Source organism: Tamandua tetradactyla, chromosome 12, assembly GCF_023851605.1.
Source record: "Tamandua tetradactyla isolate mTamTet1 chromosome 12, mTamTet1.pri, whole genome shotgun sequence".
Lineage (NCBI taxonomy): Eukaryota > Metazoa > Chordata > Mammalia > Pilosa > Myrmecophagidae > Tamandua > Tamandua tetradactyla.
The window spans coordinates 15,227,711-15,232,917 of NC_135338.1; the positions used below are offsets into that span (position 1 = coordinate 15,227,711).

At 49.7% G+C, this 5,207-nt stretch overlaps 1 pseudogene across 1 annotated transcript; it reads right to left on the minus strand.

Moving 5' to 3' along the window:
- Positions 1-1,497: 1,497 nt before the first annotated feature.
- On the minus strand, positions 1,498-4,218 carry LOC143651317 (Ig lambda chain C region pseudogene; annotated as a pseudogene). The gene is made up of 2 exons (XR_013159965.1): positions 4,119-4,218; positions 1,498-1,955 (listed from the first exon to the last, which is right to left on the minus strand). The product of XR_013159965.1 is annotated as an Ig lambda chain C region pseudogene (transcript).
- Between the last annotated feature and the right edge of the window lie 989 nt (positions 4,219-5,207).

Sequence of the window (5,207 nt, forward strand, 5' to 3'; positions counted from 1 at the left end):
ATAAAATAAGCAAATAAATATTCTTCTGATATTTAAGGGTCATTTCATTGTGAGCCTATTTTTGATAGTAAGGATTCAGCACAATGAGGGAGGTAATGTGTTAGAGTCCTTTTCTTTGGAGGTGTGCAATGGAACATGTGTCAAAGAAAGCATACGATATCTGGAATTTGTGCAAAAATATTGTGGAAGACAAAGGTTAGTGGTGCTTTATTAGCCCTCGCAGTGAAGAATTTTGAATCTTCTTCCTTCCAGAACAGGTCATAGTAGCACAGGGTATTCCAGGGCTCCTAAGTTTTCTTCCTGTTCAGAGGCTGTGATTTGGGGCTAGAGAGCTAGGATCAAGCAACAAAGGGCCTTTACCTCCAATCCCAGTGTGGCATTGAGGTCAGAGTTTCTGCAGCCCTATTTCTGTCAGGACCTGCACTGTGTAGTGGAAGACCATTCACCTCCTCTTCATGAACTGAGGCACAGACTGGGCCCTTTGAGTGGCTGGGCCTTGGGAACGGACCAATACAAGAATGGTGGTTCAACTCCATTAGAGGTGATTCTTAACATCAGGGATCCTGGAGGTGAGCATGTGTGTGCTATCAGGGTGCAAGCAAGCACGGAGTAGGCTGTGGGGTGGAAGGCAGTACTGGTGAGTTTGAGAAGTGGAGAAACCTAACTCTGGGGGACAATGGGCTCTAGAGAGCTGGATTTATGGACACTGTCCTTGCTCAAGCCCCAGCCTCCATCCACTCCAGCAAGACCTCACAGTATCTGACCGTGAACCATGTCGTGGGTTCTCTTCAATCCACCACCTGCAGAAGAACTTTGATGCCCAAAATTGCTTTTTGTTGCTATTGTTCCATTTTTATTTTTTGCATGGGCAGGCACAGGGAATGGAACCCAGGTCTCCATCATGATAGGCAAGAACTCTGCCTGCTGAGCCACCATGACCAGCCCCCAACATTACTTTAGACCTGACTCTTTCCTACTTGCCACAAAGAGTCTGTGTCTCCATCACACTCTGTGACCCTCTCCAAACTCCTCCATAAAGCTGTCACTCCTCTGTCCTTGATCCTGTCTTTAGAATTGAGGCTTGTAGTGATTCCTGCCTCACAGTAGGACCTTCTGGACTCTTACCTGACCATGTACCTATCCGATTAAAAGGTTGCAAATGTGCGGGTGTTCCGGGAGAGGATGGGAGACTATCCTGCAGATCATGGTGACTACAGGGTGGGTGTCATGACTATCTGGATGCTGGCTTGCTCTCCTGAGTCAAGAAGGCAAGGGTGGGTTATGGAGCCCAGTCTGTGGGTCCACTGTGGCCTCAATGCCCCTGTTCTGGATTCTTCAATTAGAGTTCATAGGGTGACAATTAAATGACACCACAAAGAAAAGATCAACCTCCATTACCTGGAAGTATTTCTAACTGTAAGGATGGATTCTCTTCAATTTAGAAGAGGGGGATCTGAGGTGTTCAGCCGCATTAAAATAAATTAGCTGAGAGGAGGGTTGTGATTGAAAATGAGGATCCTTTATTGAGAATGGTTTGGGTGTGGGAAGAAGTGTTGTGGGGTGAATGGGTGGGTCAAGAGTAAACCCCAGTAGGGTCCTGCAGCCAGAACCTCGTGGGAAGGAGAGGGCAGGGAGCTAGGTACACTGTGCAGCAGTCACGCTCTTTTCCACGGTGCTCCCCTCATGCGTGACATGGCAGCTGTAGGTTTCTCCTCCCTTCCACTGGGGACTGTCCAGGGTCAGGTAGCTGCTGGCCGCATACTTGTTGTCAGTCTGCTTGGAGGGCTTGGTGGTCTGCACACCCTGGGAGATGGCCTTGCCACCTCTCTTCCACATCACATCCACGTGGTCAGGGTAAAAGCCGTTGATAAGACACACCAGTGTGGCCTTGTTGGTTGTCAACTCCTCAGCAGATGGCGGGAACAAATGGACATTGGGTGAGGCCTTGGGCTGACCTGTAGGGCAGGGATGGTGCAAGAGGTGAGAGTCTCGGCGTCTTTCCTGGGAGCCACTGCCCTGCCTGGGAGGTGGGGTCTGGGCTCCCAGGTGCATGTCAGGGCTCTCAGGTTGGGTCGCCTCAGCTCCAGAGCTGCACACCAGGAGAGGGCATGGTCCCTCAACATGGACACCCTCATCACCTTTCCTGAGACCCAGGTGGGCCCTGGCCTCTCACCAGGATACCTCCCCATGACCCACCTTGCCTCAGTTCCTTCTGATACATACTGTGGGTCTGTTGAGGGAGTCTGTCTGTCCTTGGGTGTATGGTATGAGCTTCTTATATCTCCTGTAGAGTCACCTATGGGATCTTTTCCAGCTCATATGTCCATCCTGCCAGGACCTGGACATTTTCCCTAAGCATCTGTGCCATTCCTCAATGTGCCTCCCTGAAGGTTTTTGATTGGATAAGGTGATTTGCTCATCAGGGGAGCTCTGTCTGCCTGTCCTAGAGTCTCCACACATCTGGACAGGTGATTTTGGCATATGGCCTGGTGATTCATTGTTTCTCATGTGGTTACATGTGGGGTATCTGCCTGTCTGTACACAGGGATTCGTTGTGTCTGAGATTGGCCCCGCAGGGACCAAGGAGTACACCTACCACCAACACCCTGTCCTTCCATGTCCTTGGCTGGCTCCTGGCCCAGTGCCCTTCTCCCTCCTGCTTGGGTCTCCTGATGTTTGTTGAGACTGTTGGATCAGTGTTGGAGTCCCCCTTTCTTTTAAGGGGAGACATGCTTTTCCTTTCTATTCCCCTCCCTGGGCTCTTTCCATATTCTGGTGTCCCTGTCCTGAACCTCTGACTTTCGTTTCACCTCATGACCTGGAGATTTACTGTCTCTCCAAATTCTCCCTCTGAGTCACTCCCCAGTGGCCTCCTTTTCCCTCATGACAATGGGACAAGAGCCACAAATGAGCCAGAGAAATGCTGTCCCGAAGGACCCTAAGATGGAGGCAGAAAAGGGAGGACATCTGAAGGACTCGGGAGTCTTTTATGGAGCAAAGGAGTACCACAACCGCTGCATAAGACTATATGTCATCTACAGAAAGAAGAGATGACAGAGAAGGCAGGTCATCTTGTATAATCCCTATCCATGGTGTAGCGGGGAATGGGGTGAAAGTGAGCTAGAGGTACACAAGAGGTCCGAGTAGAAAGCAGAAGAGGCCCAGGAGCTGGAATTTTGCTTTGGGAAACCCTGACTGCCGGCTAAGGTGAGATATGGAGAGAAACAAAAGCTGCAAATAATTGTCCCAAAACAAGGGGAATAGTGGAGGGGGACAGAGAGAACGGACTTACCGAGGAAGGTCAGCTGGCTCCCTCCAACGAACACCCAACACTGTGACACAGGCTCACATAAAACCTCAACCTGTAATGCTCCTGTGACACCCCAGCCACTGCTCTGAAGGGAGCCAGGTGTCCGCATCCTGCTGGGCTCCAGAAATCTACCTTCCCCTATACCCTATACTTCCAGGTCTCTCACCTGGCCTCTGGGTCCAGTGTCCTTCTCTTCCTGCCTAATTTTCCTGAGTCCTGTTGCACCTCTTGACGTAGCTTGTAGATGGCCTCACTGATTTGGAGAAGGCCCTACTCTCACTGTCAACTTCTCCTAGTTCTCCATTCATCTTCAAGGACTCTGGTCCTGAGCCTCTGACCAATGCTTCCCCAGCCCCGAGGGAAGTGTTTCTATGTGCTCCAAAATCTCCCACTGGGGCACCCTCCCAATGTCCTCCTGTTCCTTTTTTCTATTCAACGGGAGCTCCAAATGAGCCATGGACATGCTGTCTTAATGAACTCAAATAGAAAACGAAAGAACATAAGTCCTCAGGACTATGGAAACCATTGTGGAGTGAAGTACAAGCCCATTCTCTAGAGAAATAATAGGTGGCAGAGAAGGATGGTCATTTTGTAGTGTCCTAGTCTGTGTGGTCAATGTGGGAAGCTATAGGTGAACTGGATTATACAGGAGGTAGAAGTAGAGAGGGGAAGGGGCCAGGAACCTTGAAATCTGCTCCTGGAAAAAACCCTGACTGCAGGTTCAGACTAGATACACAAGAAACACAAACTGGAGAAAATTGTCCCAAAACATGGGAAGAACAAGAGTGGACAGGGAGAAGGGACTTACCAAGGACGATTACCTTGGTTCCTCTACTGAACATGAAGCACTGTGAAACAGGCTCATACCAAAACTCCAATCTGTCAAGCCCCTTTGTTCCACCACCCATAGCTGAAGTACCCTGAGGTCTACCTTCAAAAAACATGATGTCTTCCCACATCCTTTACCTGGTTTCTGGGTTTAGTGTACTTGTCTCTCCAGCCTTGGTTTCCTGAGTCCCTTTGAGGCTCTTGGTTCAATTGAAGCACTCCACTGTCCCAACTGTAGACCTCCACCCACTTTCTATTCACAGGTTCTGACCCTCTGTCAATCTTCCAGCACTCCTAGTCCTGAGTCTCTGACTACTCTTTCCCCACCTAGTGCAGAGCCTTCCTAGGTTCTCTCTAAATTCTTTCTGTGAGACACCCTCTCAAGGGCTTTCTGTTCCCTCATCACCATGCATGGGTGCCACAAATTGGCTGGAGTGCATCGGCTCCATGGGATCCCAAATAAAGAAGGAGAGAATAAAGCAAGGCTTAGAGATCAGACCAGCCCATGCAGCATGAAGGAATAGACCATTTCTGAAGTAGGACAAGATGTCATCTCGAGAAGGAGTAGATGATAGAGAAGGACAGACACCTTGTACATTCCCTGATGTAGGATGATAGGGGAAGGAATGAAGTGCTGGAGGTCAAAAGAGGTGTAAGCAAAGAGGGGAAGACACCAGGGATGTGGAGATATTACCCAAATTCCTAACTGTAGTCTGAAAACAGACACAGAGAGGAACAAAAACGGCAGATAATTTTCAAAAAAACTGGGGAGCAGGGGAGACAGACAAGGAGAAAGGACTTACCAAGGACGGTCAAATGGGTTCCTCTGCCGAACACCCAACACTGTGACACAGGCTCATACAAAAACCCTCCCTGCCATGCCCCTGTGCCCCTCAGCCCAGCTACTGGCCCTGCAGCTGTGATGGAGGAAGTTTGGGCACCATCCAGCCTGGGTTTGCTCAGTAGAAAGACACACATGGTTGCCCTGCTGACCCTAGGTGTGACAAGTTAGGGACCCATGGGCACAGCAGAGGGAGCCAAGAGAAGAGGGAATCCAGAAGTAAACTGT